Source organism: Lactuca virosa, chromosome 7 (assembly GCF_052849685.1).
Source record: "Lactuca virosa cultivar CGN04683 chromosome 7, Lactuca_virosa_CGN04683_v6, whole genome shotgun sequence".
NCBI lineage: Eukaryota > Viridiplantae > Streptophyta > Magnoliopsida > Asterales > Asteraceae > Lactuca > Lactuca virosa.
The window spans coordinates 240,990,788-241,002,679 of NC_136432.1; positions in this window are offsets into that span (position 1 = coordinate 240,990,788).

The window sequence follows — 11,892 nt, forward strand, 5'->3', positions numbered from 1 at the left end:
TAACATAAAAACATATATTTATGCAAGGACCTTGAATTCTCGAGTTTTAAGGCCATTATCTTCGTGATTTCTATTGCCCAAAACCGAAAACACCATGTCTAGAAAGCAATAAGGCCGAAATAAACTCCATGCAACCCCACTAGGGCCGAAAACACACCTTAAGGACCCACTAAGGCCGAAATCACCACGGGTAAAGGCCTAGGACCGAAATCTAAAAGTAAAGTCAAGTTTAGGACCGAAATCACATGTGATTTCGGTCATACTAGGGTGAATTAAAGTGGTTTGCGGTCTAGGATAAGGAAAAAAAAGCAAGGAGAGTTGACTTTAGGATTTGAAATCTCACCCATTTCCAATACAATCACAGTATCCCATGTGTTACCCACCAAACATCCATACCTTAACCTCCAGTTATCCATGTAAACTTCACATCAATACTACTCCTTTTATTTAAACGAGATTAACATCACAAAACCTCACAATTACTTCATTCTATTTCCTGTTAAACTCATCCTTCTCTCAAGAACCCATTTCCAGGTTACAATAATTTAAGCCCTAAGTTCATCCTTAGATTTCTTTGGTAAGTATTTTCATAATACCCTATTGTTTATATACGATTTTATGATAGTTTCACCATTTTACACACATTTTTGTATGTTGACATTCTTAGGATAATAACCTTTCCTTGAAGTTCATCCACTACATTTCAAGTGCCAAGTTCGAAATCCTCATCTCAATTCTTTAAGTCATCCACAAAAACCCACTCAAGGTGAGTTCATACCCCACCTTTTTCGATATCTTTCATGTTTTTTATTGGGGGGGGGGGGGATACAAGCAAAACTATATTATAACAAAATGTTGCTATATGTGTTCATCTATATGTTGTGTATAAGGTTTTATATGCATGATATGTGATTTTACTAGTTATTTCAAGCTTTCATGCACAATATGGTTAAGTTATAGTATGAAACTATATAAAAACAAGTTTTAAATTTTACCACATGAACAAAGAGGAAAATTATGACCTTTATGATAAAAGGAAATTTTATTTATCAAGAATGAGTTCTTATAACTATTCTAAGACAATATTCTCTTGGGTTTAACCAAGTTATGAACTTTCTAAACCTATTATTTTGTATAATAAAATGTATACATGGGTTTACTTTTGTCTGACTCTACACCTTTTTCAGCTAAACTATAATGGGTATAGTTTGTGTTTCATTTAAACTAGATATCAGTTTTCGGGCTTATTACAGATAATTATTTCGAACTAAAATTATGTCACTCTATAAATTGAATGCTTTTACATACAAAAAGGATTTCACTACATTACACGTAAACCGTTGGTATAGTTTGTGAGACACACACTCTTCACGTCCTTTACCTAAAGTACACCTTAAGTCCTGCATTATAACCAGAGTCTCCTGGAGGGAGAGCGAGACCGTTGTGTATAGATCTATACAGGATTGACAACCCCGCACCTAAGCTGTTCGCTACACTTAGACCGGAAGGCTAGGGTGACAAATGTCTACCAGCTCCGACGCCTGAAGAACGTCGTACAGGCCACTAGTCGTATTAAGTATGGTTATAATAACTCACATAGGGTATTAACAATCATTTGGTTTACGGGGCTAATGCATCTTCATTCGGTTTTATAAAATATATAAAGCTATATGATACCACTTTACAATACAGCACTACTTACATTTTTGGTCTTAGGGTTTTAAGACTACATTTTACATTTAAGAAAATATTGGATTTTCTGGAAAACTTTACGCTATCATTTACAAGGAAACATTACAGATTTTATTAATACAAAAACGTTTATGAACTAACAAAATTTAATGTTGAAGGACTAGGATCACTACATCATGATTTCTGCTTTCAATTATTTTTATTGCTTTTGAACAAACAACGTTTGTAAACTATGTAAACTTGTAATCTCAATGTATGATGTTTGGGTTGCTATGTTTCATTTGTATTCAATTGTTATGATACTATACATGAAGTCACTCCATCCACCCCAGACGTTTCCGCCGTTCTGGTTTGGGGGTGACATATTGGTATCACAGCATTGTTTATAATGAACTAGTATATCAAACTATACAAGATATACAACAATAAATACAATGAGACTAAAACACTCTGACTAAAAGTATACTTTAAAAATATAAGTATTTTATAAAAGTGTACATACATACATGCATATTAGGAATAATGTTATAATAAAATGTATTTAGAAGAGTTGGACATCATGATTAAACTTAGACAGTTATGTAATCATATCTAGGGTAAATGTAACGACGTAATTTTTAAAATAATTTTTCATTTTTCAAACATAATAAAGCTCATATAATATTCTCAAAATCTCATATGTATCAACGGTCATCACAATAAAACATATCCCAGAATCTCAAAAACATCATCCTCTGCCAGTGTGTACAATTCATGCCGGCGCCTTCCCGCGATCCTCGCTGGTACCTGAAACACATATCACATAACACGGTAAGCATAAATGCTTAGTGAGTTCCCCAAAATACCACATACAGCACATAAGCCACTCGAGGCTATAACTCGGTATGACCTTCCGGTCAATGTGTCTCAGCGGGACCCTCTAGTCCTGTAGCTCTTTGGACCCTCCGGTCCGGTCTAGCTCGTTGGACCCTCCGGTCCGGTCTAAATCGTTGGACCCTCCGGTCCGGTCTAAATCGTTGGACCCTCTGGTCCGGTCTGTATAACACATAGCATACATATATCACAATGCACATAAACTTAAACATACACATAACTCATAAGACCCTCCGGTCTGAACATAGATACCACTTTAGGTAATGTATAGTGAGAAGACTCACCTCGGGTAACTCGGATAATCTCGAACTCAAAATACCGATCTAGCCTCCGCCTAAACACATAAAATAATTATCTCTAATTAATACGGCTCTCAAAGGCTAGACTAGTCCCTCCCTATATTCTCTCAGAAGGGTACAAGACCATTTTACCCCTCCAATGGCCCAAAGGTCCAAATGTTGACTAAACCCTAAAAGTCAACGAAAGTCAACCCTCCGGAGTACGCGGCGTGTACCAGATCTGTACGTTGGGCGTACTCGAAGGCTTCACAGAATCGGGGAGCTCGACCCCTTACGCTGCGCTTACTGGGATTACGCCCATCGTAAGTCACTGTTTCACACTCCTCATGATTTTGGTCTTAAACGGTTAAGACATAAGCTCATATTTCAGATCTAGCCATTTTAATACCTCTTACTCCATAAAGTCGAAACCTTTAAGCCTTTGCATGGCTATAAAGGTCACCAATCACTCCAAACACCTTTCCTCTTTCCTCATTAAGCCCTTATCTCATGCATGACTTAATCTTAACATCCAAGATTGGATTTTTATGGACCTACAACACAAGATACACTGAAATGGGGCAGATCTAGGCTTGTGGAGACCATTTACTCATAAAGTCTCCATCTTGGGACAAACCCTAGAAGTTGGTCCATAATGCACAAATCCAAAATGATGAATAAAGCTTTGAGCTTTTTACCTCCAAGTGGTGCCTCAACCTCTGTAAAGATCAGATCCAAAGCTTGCACTCCAACTCTAGCTTCCACAATGGCCCTCTATTCTTCTTCACAAGCACACAAAGATGCCTTCAAGCTCAAAACACACACACACAAGCTTAAAACAAAGGTTTGGCTTTCTAGGGTTTCACTCTATGGAAATGGTGGCTGGGATGGAGGCCATAGCATACCTTTTATAGTGCTCATGTCTCATTTAGGGTTTTAAGTCTGGGCCCAGTACGCTCAGTGTAAACTAAGGTACGCCCCGCGTACTGGGTTGAGTCCGCGTCAAAGGAACGCCTATGGATACGCGCAGCTTACCCTTCAGTACGCCCAGCGTACCCACTTATCACCATTTCCTATTTTGGGCCAATTTCGACAAATTGGAAAAGAAGAAGGATTAGAGAGATACACCTGAATTTCAGGGTGTTACAATTCTCCCCCACTAGAATTACACTTCGCCCTCGAAGTCATGCTCCTCAATCACACGTAGATCACACTCCATAACCCGAGAAGTACCACTGGAAGGTTCTCATACCACACAAATATCTTTCCCCATAGACACCAGAATCCAAACAGGGATTCCCCATCCCGGAAGAAAACCAACCCCTCAGCCTCTAATATACCCCTTTCTGACGTTCCCAAAACCTGGAAACTCTAGTGGCCTGGCCCGCCGCCAGACCGCCCACTCAAGAGATCACCATGATATTCGCTCCTCGAATATCAAACCCTGATAACTCACTGCTCCTCTGATTCCCACCAGACACAATTCAACAATCGGCTACCGCTCACTCATACCAAACAGGTTGAATGACTCAGATCACGCCCCAAGAAACGGAAGGGTTCACATCCCACCAGGGCTCATCCACTGAACTGCTATACTAACCCATCCGAACAGTAAATTCTCAACACTCTGCCCTGAGACACAAGAGAATAATCATGCTCGCTCAGGAGTGTCCTCAGACATAAAAATAATCATAAGCCTCAACTCCATTTCACATACCCCTTTTAACACTGTGCACCAGGTCTGAACTCGACCAAACCGTTGAACCTCCAAGGTCCATTGCATTATCCCAACCGTCTCAATGGTTTCCTTCTCACAATAACTACCTCGGCCCATTGTGACACACAAGTCATGAAGTTCGCCTTACCCCAAGCGAATTCTACACTCCCAACTGAAGGTCGACTCAACCCCGACCTCTGTCGTTCACTGCTCATAGTTGCATGCATCTCGCGGTACCTCCCGTACCCGAGTACTGACCTACACAGGTCTAAGACATCAGATGATAAACAATACCCCTCAATATGGAATCCATCTCTGAATCTGGAATCTCATTCCGCCTACTCAATACACCACTAGAATCAAACTCAACTCGAGAGTCTGGTCCGGCACAAAATTGGAACCACTCGTCCCAACGAAACACTTAACTCGCGACCCATGACCCGCAACCCACGCGTACATCTCTTCTCTGATTCCTTTCGATTGCGGTCTCCACAGCCTAACTCAAAATATAATGATTTCCGATCATTATGGAGACCTCCGTCTCTCTCCTGGTCTGGCCACCGGGTTCCCGAAGACTCAATCTAATAAGGCTACTCAAGCCTAAGAACTCTCCTGCGTCATGCTCTGATTGACAAATAACACGGCTCCCCGCAGCACCACGACACTCTCTCGCTGGCTAGTGAGTACTACGGCTCCCCGTAGTATCACAACACCCTCTCGCTGACTAGTGAGTACTACGGCTCCCCGTAGTATTACAACACCCTCTCGCTGACTAGTGAGTACTACGGCTCCCCGCAGTATCACAACACCCTCTCGCTGACTAGTGAGTACTACGGCTCCCCGCAGTATCAAAACACCCTCTCGCTGACTAGTGAGTACTACGGCTCCCCGCACTATCACAACACCCTCTCGCTGATTAGTGAGTACTACGACTCCCCGCAGTATCACAACACCCTCTCGCTGACTAGTGAGTACTACGGCTCCCTGCAGTATCACAACACCCTCTCGCTGACTAGTGAGTACTACGGCTCCTCGCAGTATCACAATACCCTCTCGCTGACTAGTGAGTACTACGGCTCCCCGTAGCATCACCACACCCTTCACTGAATAGTGAGTACTACGGCTCCGCGTAGCATCAACACAACCCCTCACTGAATAGTGAGTACTACGGCTCCCCGTATCATCACCACACCCCTCACTGAATAGTGAGTACTACGGCTCCCCGTAGCATCACCACAACCTCTCTGCACTGACTCATTGAAACTGCAATTCCCCGCAGTCTTACCGCACTTACTCTTACCACTTCATAATCTCATCCTCAGGTTGACACCACACTGCGATCATCAACTCATGCTCTGCGTCCCAGCATAGATAGGTACACACATACCCATCCAGGCTAAGCATCACTACTTCGAACGACCACCGTCGTGACAAAACCTCTTTTTCTCGCTGTAATTTACATTCTCAAATAAATCCATTTGATGTCAATTAGCTGAAGGCCCCCCCACCAGAACCATAGACACTTGCTACTCCACTCGTCATCTCAAACTCAAAACTCAAAATAATCCGAGATTTAGGACATTAAACTCGGATTCCCCGAAATACCATCACAACGCCTCGTAGTGTCTTGACTCTACCACTGATCTCATACTCATGGCATCATACTCAGATACCGCATTGCTTCCTCGGAACCTCGCAACCGGTCTTTCTCTCATCCCACTTGTAACCCCGGAACACTCCATCTCCCAAATTAAAACACGGAGAAATTGCCAACGACTCAGAACACGAAGATGACAATTCGAAACTTCCTCCTCTATTGCTCAAAACTCATGCAAGAATACTCATAACGACCCTGAAGTTAGTTGCCCAATCAACCTCTTCCCTTCCCATACTGCATATAATAGCCCATACTCTGAACCAGAAATTCTCAACCGCCGAACTAACCTCACAAGCCAACCACCTCGAATTCACCATTTTAACCTTGAAGGATTCCTAACCATCACAAGGTCTCCGACCAACGACCTCATCCTTTCTCAAACACGTACCACATGCACTATCTCACTATGCACCTCTCCTTGACCACCAATAACCCTGGTCTCAGGAATCCGCACCGCAGGTCTCTATATCCAGTTCTCTAACCGCTCTTAAACAGATCTCTGATCTCCTAAAAAGCACCCGGTACTCCCCCACTCAGGGTTCAAACCATCACCAATTGGTTCGCCAACAATCTAACCCACATACCGTTTTTACCAATAACATCGCACCTACTCTTGGAAGGTGATACGCAATGCTCGATGATCTCCCCGATGGAGGTCAAGCAATTCCAAATACCCCAAATTTCCGATGAAATCCTCCGAAACTTCTCATCATGAATACCTTTATTTATTCAGAATCTCGTACCATCCCACTACCGGACATCTCAACTGTCCAGTCGTAACCCTGACTCTCAGTCTGAAAATAACGAACTAACATATTCCTCATCCTCGACTCTTCAACCAACGTTCCATCACGTGGGTTGTAATAAGAGTGGAGTCCTCATTACCACACTCGATACTCATCATAGACAAAAAGAGCCACCGCCCCAATATCCTCTTCTTGATCGTCTGCCGCTGCAGCTAATACATGCCCTACTATGCTCAAATAGGGTGTATCCTTGTCCTTAACCATCTCAGTCCCCGTTGACAACCTGCTCATGCTCTAACATTACCTTTCGGCAGACATACTGCCCAAATACTCTGATGAAAGATCGTAACCAAAGCTACCCCACAGGGCTCACCCCCAACCTTGGAAACCAAAAATTTCAATACCTCTCCTGTTTCCCACAGGAACAGAAATAGCACCGCTCAGGTCACAGAAAATGACATCTCTACCATCGGCCGGTCGCTCAGCCCAGACCGTATTCTCCCATAACGCACCATCCCTACTCATCCCTGGGTCTTGCGACTCCAACTGGCATCTCACCAACAATCCCTCGGAGCTAACTCGATTTCCCTTTTTAGGGATGCTCCACTAAAACTCATTCATCATGGCCCTCTGGCCCCATATTCTTTCACATCTGATCTCAGTCTAGACAATCACCACGGAATAACTGGTAGAACCAGTAACACTAACCGTCACGGGTCATGGTACTCGAACCATGTGGCCACCTCTCGATATGCTATGAATCATGCTACCCGAACCATGTTACCTCCTCTTAATCTGCTACGAATCATGGTACTCAAACCATGTTCTCTCTTCTCAATCCGCCTCAAATCATGGTACTCGAACCATGACATCACCTCTCGATCTGCTACAAATCATGGTACTCGAACCATGACATCACCTCTCGATCTGCTACTTATCATGGTACTCGAACCATGACATCACCTCTCGATCTGCTACTTAGATCCTCCGGAATACTCCCTGCATCGAGTATGGGTCCTCTGCTTTCAGTAGTACGGGCCCATACTACTTGCCACATCTACCCATACTCTCTACATGGACCATCCCAGAGTTCCTAAGTATCTACTCAACTTTCTTCATCACCAATTTCGGTCACGCGTGTTCGCTCCTCTGCGAAATATCCTACTCTGTCAGCGTACTCATCTGACTAGGGTCACCCTTTCCTAGGCTCTTCCTAGGTTCTCACACTTCTCTGCTATCAGCTGTTGAAGAACTCCTTATGATGCCAGCCATCTACCTCCTGAATATCGTCATATTTACTTAGTAGCTGAGTCTCATCATCAAGAGTTCCACAAAGCACGAAGCAAGCAGCATCCGGGCATCGAATAATCTCTACCAACATGTAAAACCACTCTAGGTTATTACCCACTTGCTCTCCTCATACTCAAAGGATATCACCGAACTCAAGCAACTTTACCCCACGCGGGCATCTGACTACTCTCTCAGTAGACTCCTCAAATGCTCATCTAGGTATCTCTCCTAGATTACTCCTCTACTCAGATCCCTCTCTAAAAGGATTCCTGCTGGATACTCATACTCAGCACATACTCGAAGGCACATCGCACGTAACAGCAACTCCTAGGCTAAGGCATCACAGATCAGGCCACTCTAGTCCTAAAATATGAAATACCTAGCCTATCTCTAGCATGCATAGCATATCACATAATATCTCATAACACATAATGTAAGGGTATTTTGGGAAATCACCGTTCGGGCGCTGGCTGATCGTACACACTGCTCCGTTCTGATTTTCTCAAAAATCTTTTACTCTTTTAGAAAAATTGTTTCTTTTATGAAAATTTCCTCAAATCCTCAGTTTGAGTTTAGATACGCCCGAAGGAGCGTCCGAATCCCTCAAACCTAGGTTCTGATACCAACTTGTAACGACGTAATTTTTAAAACAATTTTTCATTTTTCAAACATAATAAAGCTCATATAATATTCTCAAAATCTCATATGTATCAACGGTCATCACAATAAAACATATCCCAGAATCTCAAAAACATCATCCTTTGCCAGTGTGTACAATTCATGCCGGCGCCTTCCCGCGATCCTCGCTGGTACCTGAAACACATATCACACAACACGGTAAGCATAAATGCTTAGTGAGTTCCCCAAAATACCACATACATCACATAATCCACTCGAGGCTATAACTCGGTATGACCTTCCGGTCAATGTGTCTCAGCGGGACCCTCCAGTCCCGTAGCTCGTTGGACCCTCCGGTCCGGTCTAGCTCGTTGGACCCTCCGGTCCGGTCTAAATCGTTGGACCCTCCGGTCCGGTCTAAATCGTTGGACCCTCCGGTCTGGTCTAAATCGTTGGACCCTCTGGTCCGATCTATATAACACATAGCATACATATATCACAATGCACATAAACTCAAACATACACATAACTCATAAGACCCACCGGTCTGCACATAGATACCACTCTAGGTAATGTATAGTGAGAAGACTCACCTCGGGTAACTCGGATAAACTCGAACTCAAAATACTGATCTAGCCTCCGCCTAAACACCTAAAATAATTATCTCTAATTAATACGGCTCTCAAAGGCTAGACTAGTCCCTCCCTATCTTCTCTCAGAAGGGTAAAAGACCATTTTACCCCTCCAATGGCCCAAAGGTCCAAATGTTGACTAAACCCTAAAAGTCAACGAAAGTCAACCCTCCGGAGTACGCGGCGCGTACCAGATCTGTACGCTGGGCGTACTCGAAGGCTTCACAGAATCGGGGAGCTCGACCCCTTACGCTGCGCGTACTGGGATTACGCCTAGCGTAAGTCACAGTTTCACACTCCTCATGATTTTGGTCTTAAACGGTTAAGACATAAGCTCATATTATAGATCTGGCCATTTTAATACCTCTTAATCCATAAAGTCAAAACCTTTAAGCCTTTGCATGGCTATAAGGGTCACCAATCACTCCAAACACCTTTCCTCTTTCCTCATTAAGCCCTTATCTCATGCATGACTTAATCTTAACATCCAAGATTGGATTTTTATGGACCTACAACACTAGATGCACTGAAATTGGGCAGATCTAGGCTTATGGAGACCATTTACTCATAAAGTCTCCATCTTGGGACAAAACCCTAGAAATTGGTCCATAATGCACAAATCCAAAATGATGAATAAAGCTTTGAGCTTTTTACCTCCATGTGGTGCCTCAACCTCCGTAAAGCTCAGATCCAAAGCTTGCACTCCAACTCTAGCTTCCACAATAGCCCTCTCTTCTTCTTCACAAGCACACAAAGATGCATTCAAGCTCAAAACACACACACAATCTTAGAACGAAGGTTTGGCTTTCTAGGGTTTCACTCTCTGGAAATGGTGGTTGGGATGGAGGCCATAACATTCCTTTTATAGTGCTCATGTCTCATTTAAGGTTTTAAGTCTGGGCCCAGTACGCTCAACGTAAACTAAGGTACGCCTTGCGTACTGGGTTGAGTCCGCGTCAAAGGCACGCCTATGGATAGGCGCATCGTACCCTTCAGTACGCCCAACGTACCCACTTATCACCATTTCCTATTTTGGGCCAATTTCGACAACTTGGAAAAGAAGAAGGATTAGAGAGATACACCTGAATTTTGGGGTGTTACAGTAAATATGGCCTGATCAACTATATTTATTCGAGATATGACCAACATGTGTTTAGGAGTGGATGTGGTGGACAACAAATCTAAAACTTACCAACCTTATACCAAAAAGCTCTAAGAACGAAACATAAAGAATTAACATACTATAGGAGTATTTTAGCATATTATAATCCTTTCATGTATTTCTCGTACTTATATTCTTGTGCAGACACGATGGCAGGTTTCCACATCCCAGGAGGTCCCTATTTCCCCAATCAGGGGAATAGGGGATGGATTGAGGAGGATCCCGACGAAACCAACTTTTATATGTCTAAACTGTTTGGAAACCAACTTTTATATTTTTCTCAGCTTTTATATGTCTAATAACATTAGTAAAAAAAGTTTGGTGAATTTTTGAAAATGTTTTTTATTTATCTCTATTTTGATAGAATAAATACACAAAAATCAGAAAAATCGTGTAACTGTTTGAAAATCCATTTTTATATTTTTTTTCAAATTATATATGTTGCATATCAGTGATGTACAAAGTTTGGGAAATTTTGGAACTAAATTGACTTAGTTTTTAAATATTTAATCATTGGAACAACTCCTAAAATGTTAAATTTTAACATTTCAATAATGTGAAATTCCACTTGAATTTGTTATACAGCAAGTTGACTCATAGAAATCTAAATTTCACAGAAAGATGTTTGTAACTTATCAATATCACAATTTTGACACAATATTGGCATAATTCTATTGTAGTTGTAAGTATACTAGTATTAGATTTCGATTAGAGACTCATTAGTGTGTAACATCGTGTAGGAATTGATAATGGTACAAGTGGAACATAGTTCAAGGCATCATTTCCATCATCTCAATGCATTATGAGTATTCATGCCTCCCCCTATTTTCGGTTTTTTTGTTTTGGGGTGGAAAAGAATGTCCGAAAAACTATTTATTGTTCGTTGTATTTAAATTGATTTGTATCAAAGTTGATTGCTATATTTTGCTATGTATGTTTATGCAACTTGAAACGTGATGCCTTATCGTCTTAAGTCCCTTCCACTTTACTCCAACCTCTAACTCTTTGAGCCAATGGTCATTACGGATAGCGCTATTAGGAATTGAAAACTCCTTACTCGCCCGATTGCTTGAGTGCATGACACCATATTCATCTATGGAATGATAAGCATAGATCTTGATAGGGCATCATTCATAGGCTTGGTTGTGAACTCATTATTTGCTCATAAACGTACAAACTAACTTACTTATTATAGCAACAAACTTTGTTTGTCATTATAGCAACGAA